Here is a 19,662-nt window from a genome sequence, read left to right as displayed (position 1 = left end):
CAGCCACCTTCATAGCACTGAGCTGAGAAAGGAGGCTTCACTGGCTCATGGGTCGGTAAACAGGAGATATTTTTAACTCTCCTCCACGTGACTGGAACATAATCAGCACATACAAATTGTGCTGTGGTGTCATGAATGCTAGCCCCATGCCAAACCTGAAATGAGTACTTTGACCAGTAAACCTTTTACGGCTTTTGCACATTCTCTCTCCAGAGAGACTGAAAATTGGGCCCCCACAAAGCAGCTAGAGCAACTGCCTTTGAACTGTTTGTCAATTTAGCAATACATAGTGATTACACAATTTCATCTATTTTCACTTCCTTAAACACCATCCTTCTCCAGCCCCCAAAGCTATTCCTCAACAGTTATTTTAACTGTGGTGTTCCTCACAATTAATTTTTTAAAAGTATGTTCCAAATTGTACCATCCAAACAGCCTTCCCTGGATCTCAGGATAAATAACCGTGACTAGTGACCCCTCCTATGAGATGCATGCACCTTAACAAAGCCCTTAAAGAATGAGGTTCTTTCTATTAATAAACACCACTTTTTGCTTTTTAATCTCGTAATAGAAAGCTATCAATACACCATCTTCAATGACTAAGGAAGCCTACTATCTTCAGTAAGTGCATGAAACCTTTCCCATCTACAGCTATAGTTCCCTTCCTGGCTATAGCTGGGAAAGCATCTTAAAAAGACAGGTTCTCAGGTCCTACCTTCTGAGGCACTGATTCCGTGATACCAACTCCTTGGCCCTAGAGAATCTCTTTTGTGATTTTGATAGCAAGGCAGAAATCCAGAAAATTTGATCATCTTCCTGATGAATTTTCTCATTGTAATCAAAGGCCCAAATAATTTCACATAAACTCATTAGGTCTTCACAGAAAATCCACTGTCTAAATGATGGCTAAAGGCTCTGTGAGCTTTCCATTAGAGCTTCCCCCATAGAATGTGTCTCCAGACCTCTGATCTACTTCTAATAATAATAAACACCTGGAATCCAGGGCTACACATACCCAGAAAAAAAAAATTCAAGATGTGGAGAGATTTGAAGATAGTGGTGTAGGTAAATGCCTGTATCGCCACCTCCCACAACCACAACAAAATTACAACTAAAATACAGAACAACCGTCATTCAGAACCTCTAAAAAGTTGGCTAAATGGAAGTCCTACAACTAGAGAAGTAAAGAAGAAAGCACACTGAGGTGCAGAGGTGTGGAACGGGCTGGTCTGGTACCCATGTGTGCCGCTTTTTTTTTTTTTTTTTTTTAAATATGGAACGCTTCACAAATTTGCATGTCATCCTTGCACAGGGGCCAGGCTAATCTTCTCTGTATCATTCCAATTTTAGTATATGTGCTGCGAAAGCCGCTTTTTTAATCAGGAGGGAGATTGTCTCTGCAGAGGCCGCCCGAGAAGAGCAAGGGGTCCCAACACCACACCAGAGCCTCAGCCCAGGCTCCCAGAGCTAGGAAAAGAAGTTCCCATAATGAAGGGCTGTAAAAACCAGTGTGGATTGGGGCTCAGTAACACAGAGGCTGCTGGAGACCCAGCTGTTCCTCTTAAAAGGCCAGCACCACAAACTGAACTTACAAGGTCCTGCTTCCTTTGAGCTCCAGCACCAGGGCGAGGTTTCAGTGAACACAGACATATACAAGGAGAAACTGGATTGTCTAGCATCAGGCCAGGAACTCAGAAGCAGCTTTCTCCCAGAAGGAAGTGCTCGCAGGGATCATTGTTCTTATGCTGGGACCTCCCCAGTCGCAGGACTCACTGGCAGCTATTTCTGTTTGCTCTGCCCTGGTGATTCCCTAAGACCCGCCTCATCTAATTTACAACCCCACCCAAGATGTGTGCAGCAGCTTTTGCATATAAATGGCCTAAACTTGTTCAGGCTAAACTCTCTCAAACAAGCTGCAGTTGGGTCAAGGAACCCCAAACTTATCAATAAAAGGCCCAAGACCCAGCACCAGCACAAGCCTACCTTGCTCCATAGCTGGGCCTCATCAGGGCACTTCCAAACCTGATACAAAAAGGAAGAATCTGCAGATCTCTCTGTAGCTTCTGCTGGGTGGCCCCAGGCAGTGGCTAACTGTGCACCTCCCTAGAGTCCCAAGAGCCAGTGTAATCCAGTGGTTAGTATCAGACAATACCAGATTATATAACTCTACACATCCATAAGTGACACACTCAAGGGGCAGACTCAGTGAGCACCAAAGCCCCACTGAAGCAAGTCCTGCTCCATAGGGGTGTCTCCTGCACAGCAATTCTCCCCCTGAAGTCGCAGCTGGTCCTCACAGCCAACTGGCCTGCAGGTCAATTCCTCCCAGTGACACCAACAGCAATCAAGTTTCAACTACAATAAGACTGTGCTCACAGCCCACAAAGGGGTGCACCTAGAGCTCCCAGCTCAGATGACTGGGGAGGCTGAGCCACTGGGTCCTATAGAACACCTACTACACAAGCCCACTCTACCAACTCAAGGAGACATAGCAGCTCTACCCAATATATAGAAACAAACACAGGGAAGCAGCCAAAATGCGGAGACAAAGAAACATGTCACAAATAAAAGAAATGGAAGAAAGCAAACTACTGGATATAGAGTTCAAAACCACAGTTATAAGGTTACTCAAGAATCTATATATATAAAAGGCTAATATGCTAAGTGTCTGACCATCTGACTGGTCGCTATGACATGCACTGACCGCCAGGGGGCAGACGCTCAATGCAGGAGCTGCCGTGAAGTGCACTGGCCATTTACAGAGAAATAGCACTGCAGACCTGGTGCCCACAAAGCAACACTCAGCTTCCCCCAAGTGGGACACAGGCTCCGCCACCACCCTGGAGCAACAGCCCACCAAATTGCAGCCGATGCTGCCGAGACCCCATGGCGCAAAATGCGGCCCACAGCCCAGCCCAGTCCGGAAATGGTTGCTGTGAGCACCAGGTAATGATGTCACATAGCAATGCCCGGCTTCCTTTCCCTAGCGACTAGCCTCCTTGGAGTTTCTTCAGCCTAGGAACATGACTTGCTTTATAGCCAGTGCAAAAATTTCACACTTTAGCCAAATGTCTGTGAAGTGTTTTCACATGCCTCATCTCATTTGATCCTCATAGAAGTCCTGCAGTAGGTAGAAAGGAGACTCGTTGGAATCCTATTTTCTTTTCATTAGCCAGAATATGGAGATTTAGAAAGCTTAGAAACTTGACCTGAATTAAAAGAAGTAAGAAATGGTGGAACTTGAAAATGACTTCAGGTTTTCTCACTGCGCAGAATATAGTCAAACACTGCTGCAGTTAAGTATGTTACCCTTTATTCTCCCTGAGTGATCTACAATAATAATCTGCTTCATGTTGATATTTCCTGCTGTGTTGCTGACAATTACCTGAAAGAGAAGTTGGGGTGCTTCACTGGGCTGGAAAAAAATTTAGCTGCAACAGAAAGCAGGTCTAATTAAGCAAGTTTATCTATATATATAAAGCTCTTGCTGGCGCCAATCGCACGCATGTGTTTCAATCTGTCATTGTCGATCGTGAATTTGGTTGACACTTCTATTATAGAGAAAGGGCAAATAGTAATATTAAAATATTTCTTCTAATTAATTTCCTTTCCATGTGCACAAATTCGTGCACCAGGCCACTAGTCTTCTATAAACCTCCAATAAAATGGAAAAGGAGCAGTCAGAAATTAAGCATACACTGACTGAAATTAAAAATAATATAGAGAAATTCAACAATAGAGTAGAGGATTCTGAGAATCAAATCAATGATTTGAAATATGAGGAAGCAATAAACACCCAACTAGAAGAGCAAAAAGAAAAAAGAATCCAAAAATATGAAGCTAGTGTAAGGAGCCTCTGGGACAACTTCAAGCATACCAACATTCGCATTATGGGGGTGCCAGAAAAAGATACAGAGCAAGATATTGAAAATCTAGTTGAAGAAATAATGACAGAAAACTTCTCCTACCTGATGAAAGAGACTTACAAGTCCAGGAAGCACAGAGAGTCCCAACCAAGAGGAACCCAAAGAGGACCATACCAAGACACAACATAATTAAAATTCCAAGGGCTACAGACAAAGAGAGAATCTTAAAAGCAGCAAGAGAAAAGCAGTCACCTACAAGGGAATGCTCATACAACTGTCAGCTGATTTCTCAACAGAAACTATGCAGGCGAGAAGGGCAAGAAACATTCAAAGTAATGAATAGCAAGGACCTACAACCAAGATTACTCTACCCAGCAAAGCTATCATTTAGAATTGAAGGTCAGATAAAGAGCTTCACAAACCAGAAAAAGCTAAAGGAGTTCATCACCACCAAACCAGTATTATATGAATGTTGAAGGGTATTCTTTAAGAAGAGGAAGAAGAAGAAAAAGAAAAAGATCAAAAAGTATGAACAATAAAATGCCAAAAATACATACCTATCAACAACTGAATCAAAATAAACAAATAAGAAATCTAATGAATAGAATAAACTGGTGAATAAAATAGAATCAGAAGCATGGAAATGGAACAGACTAACGATTCTCAGAGGGAAGGGAAGTGGGAGTGTGGGAAGAGATTAAACAAAGATCTTATATGCATATTCGCATTACCTATGGTGGACAGAGGCAATGCGGGGGGGGGGGGGGGGGGGCAAGGAGGGACATCTGTAATAATCTCAACAATAAAGATTTTAAGAAAACTTCAAGATGCCCAGTGGTGTGGCTTAGTGGTTGAGCATCGACCTATGAACCAGGAGGTCATGGTTTGATTCCCAGTCAGGGCACATGCCTGGTTTGTGGGCTTGATCCCAAGTGCGGGGCATGCAGGAGGCAGCCGATATATGATTCTCTCTCATCATTGATGTTTCTATCTTTCTCTCCCTCTCTCCCTTCCTCTCTGAAATCAATAAAAAATAAATAAATAAATAAATAAATAAATAAATAAATAAATAAATAAAACTTCTTGCTAATTCCTATTTCTCCTACAGTAATGGATTCTACAAACTTGATCCCCTCATCTGACTAGATCCATAATATCTTCCAGACTCCTCCTGGGATTCCCATCATCCTTAATGTATTTTTTTCCATCATCCTTAATTTAAATGACATCTATGCCCCAGAAAAAAAACACCAAATCGCTTACTAAATGAAGTGATCATTCTTAAATTGGATTACTTATTTCAGTTTAATTTTAAATCACCATTTGTTTTTCTTTCAAATGTTGTGATGGGTTCATTAATATTAAGAAAGTATGGAGGGGTCCCAAATTGGCAGCCTCAGCCTGTAGTCATGCTTTCTTTGACCCACACAAAAAATTTTATTTGAAAATCTTTAGACAAAACGTACACACTCCAGTAGGTCACAATCCCTACCAATTACTTCCGTTTCATACTTGTCCTTTCCACTCATTTGTACTACTTGACTGGCTCCTTCAGGCAACTGAGTTTGCAACACCCAAATTAATATTTCAGGGCAGTTCCTACAGATATGTTTCAGTTCCTTCCATGTTTCTTTCACTAGAGATATAAGGTGTTTTTTTAGTGTCACATAAGCAAAATGCAGCAGAACAAATGGCTAAAGTTCCTCAGGGTTTGAAAATGAAAAATAAAAAGAAAGTTCTATTCAGTATACCCACTAATTTTCATAAAGAATGACTGATTGTCTGGATGATACAGTTACTTCATATTATCATCCCTCTATCTAATCTAATAATAGACAAATATGCAAATTGACCGCACCTTCGCTACACCTAAGCCACGCCCACCAGCCAAGCCACGCCCACCAACCAATCAGGACGAGTATGCAAATTGCCCCAACAAAGATGGCGGCTAATTTGCATATCAAGACAGTGTCGAAAGAAGCCAAGAGCTGCAAAGGGGAGTAAAGCTTCGAAGAAGCAAGCAAGCCAGGGGGGCGGGGGGAGGAGAAGGGAGGAGCGAAGTCAGGGCCGTAGGCAAAGGGAAACGAAGGCGGGCTGGAGGAGAAGGCGGGGCCGGCGGCAAGGGCGGAGCGGAGGCGGGGCCGGGGCCGAAGGGAAACGCGGGCAGGCTGGAGGAGAAGGCGGGGCCGGTGACAAGGGCGGGGCGGAGGCAGGGCCGGGGCCGAAGGGAAACGCGGGCGGGCTGGAGGAGAAGGCAGGAGAAGGCGAGGCAGGCAGCAAGGGCGGGGCGGAGGCGGGGCCGGGGGCGAAGGGAAACTCGGGCGGGCTGGAGGAGAAGGCGAGGCGGGCGGCAAGGGAGGAACGGAGGCGGGGTAGAGTGCAGCAGGAAATCCCATTGCAGGAATTTTCCTGCAACGGGAAAGCTAGTTAACTATAAATTATCTGAGAACAGGGACAGTGTCTTACTCATCTTTGAGGAAGGGCTGCGCTAGACATCATGGGCTATTCAAAGGGGGCACTCAAATGATTTGTCACGTGAATGATCACTACTATTCAATTAATTATAAACTAAGTTAAATACATTAAAGGATCTAAATTTTTTCCAGGGTCCATAGAAATACTGGCTACTAGAAGCCAAGCTAATCTGTAGATAAGAGCAGAGTAGACAAAAGAAAACTGGAAGCAATTCTGAAAATATAATATTACAATATGACTAATTATAGCCACCAATAATTAAAAGAGACTTTACTTTGGTGGTGAACACAGTACAGTATGCAAATGATGTTATTGAGGTGTACACTTGAAACCTATATGGTTTTATTAATTAATGTCACCCCAATAAATTCAATAAAAACCTAAATAAAATAAAAGGCTAAAAGAAGTTTGAAGTCTAAAAAATATTAGCTTAAAGGTATTTTAAGACATAATTTCTTTTCAAAGCCTAGCATAGTTAAAATAAAAATGTAAAAGAAAAAAATCATATAAACAAAATCAAATTATCATGGCTCAATAGAAAGGTCAAAGAGGTACAAAATAGCACATTAAATCAGTTCTCAGTTCAAAAAAATGCATGAGAGAGATGTTGATCTTCCTGTTTTTCATAAACCATATAATTGTGCTTCCAGAAAACTACCAAGCATCTGCCTCTATGTAGCTATTTCTTTTAATCTTGGCGCTCTCACAAGGAAATAGAGAGTATACTGTGCCAGGATCACTATCTTCTCCAGCCAAAATCATTATGCCTTGGAGCCAATTTCCTCTTGGTAAATTTTGATCAAATTCTTTCAATTTGCAGCTTCCTTAGTGCTAGTAAATGGCTGCACATGTCACAAGTCGGTATACATGCATATATGCTTAACAATATACATTATAAATTTAAAGTAATGTATACACATCTGCACACAAGTAAACATATATCTATGTATGCAGCTGCACATATATATCCATGCATATCAGTTCTTATAAGTCTCTGTTTGACTCTCTTGTGAATACCACAGTCACGAAGCCCATTTGGGCTTTCTTAATCCGGTGATAAGTCTCTGATAACTAACAGTACTTTGGAACGCTGCATTAATCAACTCTACCATGCAGCTACAATTTAATATTGATCAAGGTTAATACCAATAATTCTGTAAAGTTGTACACCTAAAACTTATATAATGTTATTAACCAATTTTACCCCAATAAATTTAATTTTTATTTATAAAACAATAATTCTGATGCAACAAACAGTCCCTCAAAAGTTTGAATCATCAAAGAAAGATCAAATTATGTTCTACTTTTAGTGTAAAAGGTATTTTATTAAAAAATCAATTATTTTAAAAGAACTGGTGATCTATATACAGTTTATACAGTAAATTTTGTCTGAATATTTGATTAACCAGTATGCCTTATTTCCCAGTTACTCACATAAAGAAAAATTTTATATGACTCCTATCTTTTATATATACATATTACATATATTAATAGCAGGGATTTCAGATTAACCACAACACCACATTTTACAAATATGATGTATAATTTCTCAATCTTTTAAGGACCAAATTGTTGACTCTCTAGTTGTTGTTGTGATTCTTTAAAATAATCCATATTAAATCTAATTCACCTTTCCTGGTGAATCAAGGTCATTATTATGAGAACATATCATACTGTCAATTTTTAAAAACAGTGGCATAATTAGCGGATTTTAAGTGAACAGGGCTGTCTGTCCTTAAAATGAATGACTCCAGGATACTGTACCTTTATAATCCTTCTATGGCTTTTGATAGTCTTTTTCCTTACTATACACTTACTATACACACATTTGTCTCATTTTGCTATAACCAGTGTTGCAAATTCAGTCATGCATTATATACAATTATCCAAATAAAAGCTAAAGATGCCTCTATATCTCACATATAAAATAAAGCATATAGTCCCTATGACAGCTACCACGAAATTCAAAACCTCTTTTATAGAGGGAGTAAGGTTGTTATTGGTTTTTTACTGTATACCAGGTGGTTGAGGGTGCACAAAATCTGGGACATATATCCATCTATAAATTTACAGAAAATACAGAGGAATAAAGTAACTTGTGAAACTATGCCATAGGAATACAATCAGAAGAATCCAGTCTGTGGTAATTTTATTGGATAAATGGCCCACCCTGATTCTTCAAATATAACTTGTAAATGGTGGGGAAGAGGGAGGGTGAAGAAATCAGATAAGTTAAAAAGGACTGAAAAGACCTAACAATCACAATGCATAGATTATGATTCAGACAGTTTGAAATGTAAACAATGACTGGTTATTTTATGATGCTAGGAGATTATTAATTTTTAGATAAAATAATGGTATTTTGTTTATGCTTTTAAAATATTTCTTATCTTTTTAGGAACATACCGAAATATTTACAGATGAAAATATAATGCATAGGATTTGCCTCAAAATAATATACTAAGAGGTAAATGGATGATGGTACAGATGAAACAAGATTGGTGATGAGTTGACAGTTATTGAAGGGATGGTGATAGCCCCATGAAGATTCATTATATAATACTTTCTACTTTTGCATGTATTTTAAATTCTCCATAATACAGATGCTTTAAAATTAGGCAATTCTGGCATTTGATTTCTAAAAACTAGATCTAAGAATTATACTTTGATTTCTAAAAATGGCTAGTTATAAATTTACAGTCATGAAATGATGTTGAAAGTTAAAGAAGCTATATCATTAAACTTATCATAATTCTTTAATCTGGCTAAAAGAATTTCTCAAATTTCAAAACCTTCATTAATTCTTCAACGTAAATATTACAAACATCTTATATTGCATTATTTTCTTAGAAAACAAAAATTCTCCCAAGGCATGTTGTAAAACAGTACAAAAAGTTAGAGCACAATTTTAATAGTTATAAATTAAAGTTTAAAAAAGTAACGAAAAAGTAATAAATAGTTCTTAGGCTTTCTTCGGGAAGTTAACGCCATTAGGTTAATGGATAGTATTCCAATTATTTGTTTTTAGTCTTAAGAGTTTGAAATTACTATTACTGATTTTCTGATTCGGTAAAATATTATTAAGGTTGCCTATTTTCTTCACTATGAACTAGATACACTTAAAACATAAATCTATAGCTAACCTCAAAATTATTTCTATTCCATTCTATTCATATATCAATACAAACTCAAAATGTTTGAAATAGTTATTTCATCTTTTCTTGACTCTAAAATGCTTTTAACTTTCCTGACTTCTAAAATGTTCTCAACCCCTAGTTAGGCACTACTCTTAAACCCAAATTCATTAAATCCAGGGTAGGTAGGAGTTGAAAGTAAAACAAATGGTTAACTTAGACTTTTAAGATATTAATTTTTTTTAATTAAATCAAGCTTCACTGGGACAAATTTTGCATTTTTTAAAATAATTCCCATAGGGGCTGACTCAGCTAAAGTTCATGTTAACATTGCAAACATCTCCAAATTTAAAAAATAACATGTCCTTTTAAAATACACCACTAGACACCCAAATTATATGTAATCTATTTTTACCAATTAATTTTTCAACTCCTAAAGGGCTCCTTTGATTTAAAAATAGGACTGATGCTCACTGGTAGACTATTTCTGATACTATAAGTAATTAGTTGCCCTTCTTTTAAAAAATGTATAATAATCCAGACTTTTTACTTTTCAATCTGGCTTCTTCATAAATGTTCCTGAAACATATTCAATAAATTATATTAAATGTGTTAAGTGCTTTGCTTACAACAATATTGTGCTTCTATGGCATTTTCATCATTCCAACAACTTAAAAACATGGTCTAAATGTATACAAGGTCTCCTGAGCCACTGTTAATTCAAGGCTACAAACCATTGTGTGGTTAAATGACTACATCGGATCAGCATAAAGGTTGAGCTGGCACTTCACTTTGCAGGTTTAAATATCTTGGCTCTCCAAAGCTTGTGTGGGGGCTGCAACCTGGCATAAAATTCTCAGCAGGATGCAGATAATTTTTCTGAAAAATGTTTTTAAATGGCTAAGGTTTTTTGCTTTTTAAAAATGTTGAAAAAAGCATACATTAGAACCAGGTTCAAAATATTTAATATTTCTTTTTAGAGAGAGAGGAAGGGAGAGGGATAGAGAGATGGAAACATGGATGAGAGAAAAATATCATCGATGGGTTGCCTCCTGCAGGCCCCCTACTGGGGATAGAGCCTGCAACCCTGGCATGTGCCCTGACCGTAATCAAACCATGACCTTCTGGTTCATGGGTCAATGCTCAAACACTGATACACACTAGCCAAGTGAGACTTTTTCCTTTTTAATATGCCTAACCTTTTAGATAAAACAAGAACAGCAAAATAATCCCAAACCTATAGACTTTCAATAAGTACCAAAACCTCTCTCCTGAAATTAAGTGTGAATGTGCTGCTTCAAATCATAAAGGGAGCTAGAGGACTGCTTTGAAAACAAACACTTCCTAAACCCTCTGTAGTTATAATTATAGATTGCCCTTGTCATTTTGGCTTCCACATCTCTAGTTTCATTTTCATTTGTCCATTCGAATGTTACTTTTTTATTCCTTATATCAGCCTTGTGAGATAAGTACTAATATTAGCAGTTTTATCAATAAATAAATGAATAAATGTTAGGTACCTTAGACAACATAATCTGCCTTGTAATCAATAGAGCTGAGACCAGAATTCAGATCAGTCTCACCCATACTCGTTTCCAGTACCAATTGTCTCAGCCCTGGTTATACACTAGAATTGGCTTTCTAAAACCACTGATGCCAAGGCTCTACCTAAATGACTAAATTAGAACCTTAAGAGATAGGACCCAGGCTCAGGATATTTTCAGTTGTCCCCATGAAAAAATCATAGCATTACACAAAGCACTACAAGAGAAAGAAGGATGGCAGACATGGTTGTTATGAAGTTATCTATTTGCAAAGCCAAGCTTCAATGCCATTTTCTTTTGTACCCTACAGGTAACCATTCCCCACTCCCAAATCAGTAAACATCAAGAAAAAGTCACTTAATTTTAATATTTGTCTAGATAATGTGCATTGGGAACATAAATCCAAACACCCACCAAAATGTATAAGATAATTCCAGTTAAAACACCCTCTGGATGATTTACAGTTTTATAACCTCTTTACTGCTCTCTCCCATTCGTTTCTGCATCACTGACCTTCAAAAAGAGATTTTTTTCCTTCTCCCGAAAGAATTAGAAAAGTTAAATTTTAAATGGTCATTGTTTTCATTCATCACATTAAAGATATTATTAAAATGTCTTCTATTTTCCCTTGTTGCTATAAACAGTCAGCTAACAGTCTAACGATCACTGTTTTGTTTTGTTTTCTCTGGCTGTTTTTAAGTTTTTCTCATTGTGTTTGGTTTCCTGTAATTTTGCCATGATATATCTAGAAGTGTATTTCTTTCAATATACCTGCTTAGAGTTAATTGGACTTCCTGAATCTGAGAAATTACACTGATTAATTTTCGTATGCTGGATATATTCAGTTCTTTCAAAACAATTTATCTATATATATAAAAGCCTAAAGCGATTGTCCAACCATTAGCCTGATGGCTATGATGCACAATGGCCACCAGGGGGCAGACGCTCCAACCAGTAGAGGAGAGAGCCCGATTCCTCTCGGAATCAGCCGTGGGTTAGGTTGCTGCTGGGGCACTGTCTGCCCCGAGTCTGTTTCACCTGCACCCCAGACCCAGAGATCGATTTCCACCAGATCCCCACAGGCCAGGCTGAGGGACCCCACCGGACCTCTAGTTTTACTATAAAATATAACAAGTATACTAGTAGAGATAGGTTCACAAAGCCAAAATGTATAGCTCAATTAATAATAATAAAACCAACACCCTAAGTTAACCAGCGCATTCTATCCCCCAGATTATGCCCGTGGACATGCTAACAAGTCTAATTCTAAGACTTTCATTCATGATGTCAGACTTTCTCTTCTTCTAGTGTTCTGATGCTGGTTGGAGCTATTGGGAGACATTAGGGAGACCTGAGAACAATGCCAGCAGAGCAGAAGGCAGAGCAAAGCCCTGATGACATTGTTTGAGCCCTAAAACCAGTCATGCTACAAGCTAACTTACCCCTGGTCTTTTTGGTTATGTGACTCAATAAATTCTCTTTTTACTTAAGTCAGTGTGGTTACATTTTCTGTCACCTGAATGCTACCAGTTTCTAATTGCTGCAATTCATCATGTGGTTTCCCTTTCTGAAGTATTTCTCATTCATCCAAATTGTGTTACTTTTCCTTTGGACCAGCCTTTTAAACAGGTGGAGAATGTGAAATAACTTAGAGATCCTGAGGGAGTATAATCAACAATCAACTGTATATTTTAAAATGTATAATAAAAATTTGACTCCCCTAAAAACTGAATATACATACATGAAGTTTATAACTATTTCCAGAAGTGTACTTAACAGCAGGTGGCTAAGAAGTAAAAGCTTCAAACATTTCTGGAATCCTCAATACCAAAGAGGGAAAAACATCTTCAGGTCATAAACATCTCACAAAAGCTGCAATGTCTTTGTAAACCATATATTTTTTAAAAGAAAAGGACAAAACATAAGGCTGAAGCAATTTCTTAAAATCACAGCCTAACCTATTAATGAACAATATCTAGCTCTATATTCTAAATCAATTACCACGTTGCCTCAATCTACCTCTGCATTTTCTACTATTTGCCAATGCAAACTCTCCTCCAAGAAAACTGGTTCACTCAGTGCTTCCATATGCCATCCTTGGTTTGTGATGATTCTCTGTAGCTGTCTTTGTGCCCACAGTGCCACCCCCTCTGTTCATCTTCTGAAGCCTCCTCCTGCTTAACGACCTTCCTCCTCCAGAAAGCCTCAGATCACCACAGGCTTAAGAATCACTACTTCATCAAAACCTCTGTACCATTAATGTGGTATTTGGCAGAGTCATTCATTACAAAACAAAAACCTTAGCATATACTTACTAAGTGCCTGTACCACAAATAATAATAAAAATACATAAACACCCAACTCTTTAAGGAGAGTGGAGAGGATAGGAAGCAATAAGGAATGACCAATGAGAGATGACCAACCAAAAACAAATAATTTTGAAAGCTGAATTTTAAATTACTCCTCTGAATAAGCAAATTCTTGAGCTACCATGCTTCACACTCAACCTAGTACCTCATTTTCCCAAAAGCATTTTTACATTTTCAATCTAGTAAATCAAAACTAGCAACATCTGCTAAACGTTATATTTGCCATTAGATTTCAAAAATAACTTGGGTTGCCTTTTTTTCACTTGTCTTATGAGAGTGAACATTTTGAATGTACCTTCTTGTACTTTCAAGATGTTCTGTTTTTCTACAACTGTGCTTTTAAAGCCTTGTTTATAACACAAGCCTTCAAAATTATATGTGTGTATTGCATATGTGTATATATTAATACTCCTTTCCTTAATCCAAAATTGACTATAATAGCAACACCTTTGGAAAAATAGATTAAATCATAAATCATCATTTTTAAACCAGGTCACTTCCACTGTCTCCTCTTAGGAAGTACATTTTACAAAGAATAATGGCACCAATATTCTTCCTTCTTTGTAAAATGTTTCCATGGCTGAGGAGTAAAAACATCATGGTAGAAGTACAAATAGAGTTTTTAATACAGTAGTACATAAACCAATTTTGCATTGAAATTTCTGGTAAGTTTCTCATATTCACAGACAACAGTATAGTGATTACCAGAGGGAAAAGGGATGGGGGGTGGGGAAGAAGAAGGTATAGGGGGATAAATGGTGATTGACAGAGACTTCACTTGGAGTGGTGAACACACAATACAATATATAGATGATGAACTACAGAATTGTATACCTGAAACCTATACAATTTTATTAATCAATGTCACCCCAATGAATTCAATTTAAAAGAAAAAATAAACTACCTCTGAAAAGCAGAGTGGAGTTATCAGCAATCTTACAAGACAAAATTTAGAATTTGAGATCCACACTGTTTGGGTGATTTAATGTTTGAGAAATCTTAAAATATTTTGAAGACTAAGGCACTTAAAAGTGTCTAGGAATTGCCTGGCTGGTGTTTCTCAGTGGTTAAGCATTGACCCATGCACTAAAAGGTCACCAGTTCGATTCCTGGTCAAGGCACATGCCCGGGTTGCTGGCTCAATCCCATGTGGGGTGTGCAGGAGGTAGCCAATCGATGTTTCTCCTCATCGATTTTCCTCTCTCTCTCCGTTCCTCTCTCTCTAAAAAATCAATAAAAACATATTTTTTTAAAGTGTCTAGGAACATTGATCGCTCCAGACTCTTGGATGAAAACCCTAAAGAGCTCTACCTCAGGAACAGTAGTGAGCCAGAGGTAGCCAGACCCTGACCAAACCAGCCAAACTCAGCAGAGTCCCTATCTGGATTAGGGTGATCTGCCAACATCGATATGCCTGTGAGAATAGACAATGAACCTTCTCTCTAGAAGAAGATAGCATCATTTGGAGCTTCTATAGCTTTTTTTAAAATATATTTTTATTGATTTCAGAAAGTGGATGGGAGAATGAGAGAGGGAAAGAGGGATAGAAACATCAATGATGAGAGAGAATCATTGATTGGCTGCCTTCTGCACCACCTCTCCCCACTGGGGATTGAGTGCGCAACCCAGACATGTGCCCTCACTGGGAATCAAACCGTGACCTCCTGGTTCATGGGTCGATGCTCCTCACTGGCCAGGCAGAGCCTCTATGTTTTCAACTGAACTGTCTGATGTTCATTCAAAACTATTAGAAATACCAAATACAGTACCAGTACCACATGGTTGATAACCAAAGAAAAAAGCAGGCAAAACAAATAGACCCAATAATATTCCAAATACTAGAACTGACTCATAAAGACTTAGAAATAAGAATGATCAGCATGTGCAAGAAAATGGAGAAAATTATAGATGAAAAGACAAATTCACCAAAGAGTTTATGGAAATAATCAAACAGAATTGAAAAAGATTTTACCTAAAGTTAAGAATTCATTAGAGGGGTTTAATCGCAGATTACACATGGCAGAAAACACACTAGAAGATAAGTTAGGCATTATCTACTTGTGCTAGTTATTCATTTATTGCCTCTCATCTCCCAAATCTACTTTTCTTTTTCCTATTTATGAAACTGAGGCTGGATCTTGTAAACATTTTTTCCTTTGCCAGCTGGTGGTTAGCTTGTCAATGGAAGTGATGAAGGAACAGTACAAGGCATAACAGAAGAGAAGCTTCTTATCCTAGTTCTGGTGGACTTTTTATAGCTGCTCCTATGGTACAGCAGCCAGAGGCATGTAGGAGACCCATTCGTGCTCACCCTTCCGCCTGTTTAACTGCACCCAGCCCATTTCTACTCTCCAGCCCTGGCCAACCATGAACTGCAGCCATGGGTGATAGATACATGCTGGGTAGGCCACACACCAGTTCTGGCCTGCAGCACCCCCAAGTGAAGGTCTCCACCATCCATGGGCTACAGCCACACCCTCTCCAGCCCAGACGTCCAAGTCTCGGCATTAGTGGTAGGGGGAGATGTGAGGGAGGATCTTCCAAGTTTGTTCCTTCTTGGGTATCCTCCCTCAGCCCTGGGGTAACTATTCTATGCAATTGCTATTCTTACATTCTTTAGAATTCTCTTTTGCTCCTTTAAATTGTTAATAATTCTCTATATTCAATTTTCCTATTCAAATTACTAGTATGGTTTCTGTCTCCTAACCGAAATCCAACTGATAAACTGTTTCATTTTAACTTGTTTGTTCTTTCAAGATGTTCTGTTTTTCCACAATTGTGCTTTTAAAGCCTTGTTTATAGCACATGCCTTCAAAATTATATGTGTATGCATATGTATATATATTAATAGTCCTCTCCTTAATTCTCTATACATGTGACCCAATAAGTCCACTCTTCAGCAAATACCCACCGGAAATGCACACATACTACTATATTCACTGAGATATGTACCACTCACAGGAGCACTATTCACAACAGCAAGAAACCAAAATAATCCAGATGTTGATCAATAACAGTGGATAAAGAAACTGTGATATGTTCAGTTTATATAGTTTATATATTCAGTTTATATTGTTCAATACTATGAGCAATGAGCATACAACAACAAATTGTATAGGTGAAGTTCACAAATAAATGTTGAATGAAAAAAAAGTCAGACATACAAGTCCATCCTTGATTCCATTTGTAGAAAGACTGAAAAAGACAAAACTAACCATGGTGGTGTAAGTCAGCATGTTTACTCTCGGATGAAATGGTCACGGTGATGGAAGGGGCATGAGTAGGGCCTCGGGACACTGGAAGCGTTCTGTTTCTTGATCTAGGAACTGGTCATGTGGTGTGTTTACTTTCTGAAATTCGCCAGGCTATACACTTGTGATTTGTACACTCTTCTCTAGTATATTATTCTTCAATAAGTTACACCAAAATATAGAGTACTTATAAACAATCAAATAATGTTTCTAAGTCCCTGGCACCTCTCAAATGTGGTTCTGATAACTGCTCCTCCTACACGACCCCACAGCACCCTGTGCATATACCTCTACCCAGCACGTACCACCCATGGCTGCAATTCTATGCACTTATCGGTCTTGCGCGCTATGTCCACTTGAACGCTAAAGATGAAACTTTTATAGGTCTCAAATGAGGCATTAATAGATATCTGAACAATGACGGAGCACTCTATTTTAAAAGATATTATAGGCCATGGACATGGAAGTGTCTAGGACTAGGAGCATCACATATCTGGGCGGCATTTTTCAGCAGGGGGCGGTGCGCTCCATACCAGCTTCACACATTCTTTGCATCTATTTCGTGTCTACAGGGCATGAGCACTATTTTGCAAGGACACATTCAAAAGATGTCTTTCTGCAGGTAGTACAGTGAAGAGCAGGAAGAGTAGTGACAAAGCGTTAGTACAATACTTCTTTCTATTCTAACATTCCACGCCAGCAGAACAGAGTCAAGAATTATACAACGTGGGCAGTGCCTGCAGTAGCAGTAGCTCCCCCAACCTAAAGATGATTGTCTCAAAGACAAACTGCCCTCACCTTCTTCAAACTAGGAAGTAAGATATCAGTGGTTCCCAATATTGCTATGATTACAACATGTTGTTCTCATTTAAATTTGTGATCCACCCTTCCTCCTTTATGCAACTTCATTTTAAATTAAAATGAATTATCGTTATTATTTTCAGGGGCAATAATTTCACAATACCCTTTGAGGTAGCTGAATATACCACAGGGTATTGCAAAAACCAGGCTGAAAATCACTGCTTCAGAGCTTCTGTTAACTGATTTTTATGCCCCAAACTTCTCTAAAACTGAATCTTTTTCTTCTATTTTGAAATTATCACTGAAAACATATTTTCTAGTTTCATAAACCAACAAGTCCCTTAAGGAATACAGAACCTTAAAACAACCTATTCCCCTAACAAACACGAATATAGAGGTATATATATTTGTATACCTCTACACACCAGATGCTCTTCTAGGTACTAGGATACAGCAGTGAACAAAACTAACTCCATTCTCTCATGCAGCTTCCATTCCAGTGAAAAGGTGCAAAATATCATTATGATGCACAGCCATCAGGGAAATGCAACCCAAGACACAGTGAGATACCACTTCATACCCACTAGGATTGCCATCATCATAAAGACAGATAATAACAGACACTGGTGAGGATGTAGAGAAACTGGAACACTTCTACACTGCTGGCGGGAATATAAAATGGTACAGGCACTTTGGAAAACCATCTGGGAATTCCTCAAAAAACTAAACACAGAGTTACCATTTAACCCTGCAATTCCACTCCTAGGGATATACCCAAGAGAAATAAAAATTTATCCACACAACAGCAATATTTATAACAGACGAAATGTGGAAACAACCAAATATTCACCAACAATGGATAAATAAAAAGTGGTATATGCATACAATGGAATATTATTTGGCAATAAAAAAAAAACAGTGATATATGCCACATTGAAAATGGTCTCCTACACGGTGCAACATACAGATCTTGTAACAGAAACCTATATGTTCATATTGACTAATGTCACCCCAATAAAGTTAATTTTAAAAAGCTTAAAAAAAACACAGTATGCTTAGGGAAAATCAGTCACACACAGTCACACACACACAGACACAACACATATTGTATAATTCCATTTATAAGAAATGTCCAAAACAGGCAAATCCACATAGACATAATATAGATTAGTTATTGCCTAGAGGGAACAACAAGGAGTTTCTTTTAGGGGTGATGACAATGTTCTAAATTTGACTGGTGATGGTTGCATGATTCAATGAATACACTAAAAATCATTCAATTATACACTTTAAATGAGTAAATTGCAAGACATATAAATTATGTCTCAATAAAGCTGTTACTTAAAAAAAATTAGAGCTGTCCCCAAACTGGAAAATGACCCTTCATTGGAAATAATGTGAAGCAAAGGCAAATTGCCTTCTGTTGGGAATATTACTGTAAAAGATTAATTTAATTAGTGGTTCCCAATAGCAATTCAGACTAATATATAAAAATTACTCAGAAAATTTAATTACTCTGGCTTCCTAAAGTATCTAACTCAGTATGCCCACTGGGTTCAGGAATCTGTATTTTTAACAAGCTCCCTAAATTATTCTAATGTATATCAAAAGTGGGAACCACTAGACCACTAAGATTCTAACTCAGTGATTTATGATTCTCTGGTATCTATGAGAGATCTATCTCTAGATCTGGTATCTATCTAGTATTTTCCACTCATCTAAGAATTTCAAAGTCCTTAATGGCACTCACTTCCCTGAGTTATAAACGTTTGCGTTTAGAAAGAGGTGGCTTCATCTGATGGATTAGAACACCACATATTTGTATTAACCTTATGTGTATCCTTTATTTAAGCTAATTCACTTTCTTCAGGTAAGCCCTTCAGCTCAATATGGGATGAATATATAACACACAGCATCTACAGGCGTCATACCTAAACTACAATTTTTTTTTTAAATCAGCCAAAGTAACAGTTTTTTGGTAATTATTAGAAATTTAGCAACAAAACCATCCTACTCCTGCCAACCATATTTTTGCAACTGTGTTATAAAATTTAAGATAATGCTTTAAGTTTGGGTTAAAACTTCCTATTTAATACTTCCCCTTTTAAAGAGGGAGGGGGGCAAGATTTCCGAGTAAGTCATCAAAACTCTAAATTACAAAACCTAAATGAGACAAAAAATTCCAAAATCCAAAACTAAGAACATAGTTTTGAACAACAACA

The 19,662-nt window shown here is 38.0% G+C and overlaps 1 protein-coding gene and 1 non-coding gene across 3 annotated transcripts in view; both read right to left on the bottom strand.

Moving 5' to 3' along the window:
- BABAM2 (BRISC and BRCA1 A complex member 2) overlaps window positions 1–19,662 on the bottom strand; it is a 356,468-nt gene that overhangs the window by 269,990 nt on the left and 66,816 nt on the right. The gene's annotated exons all lie outside the window — the stretch shown is intronic.
- Window positions 1,268–1,371, bottom strand: LOC114230362 (U6 spliceosomal RNA). Its single transcript, XR_003616260.2, has one exon. It is a non-coding gene; the product is annotated as a U6 spliceosomal RNA (small nuclear RNA).

Source organism: Eptesicus fuscus, chromosome 16, assembly GCF_027574615.1.
Source record: "Eptesicus fuscus isolate TK198812 chromosome 16, DD_ASM_mEF_20220401, whole genome shotgun sequence".
NCBI lineage: Eukaryota > Metazoa > Chordata > Mammalia > Chiroptera > Vespertilionidae > Eptesicus > Eptesicus fuscus.
The sequence above is the reverse complement of the archived record's forward strand: the minus strand, read 5'-3'. Positions and strand labels throughout refer to the sequence as shown.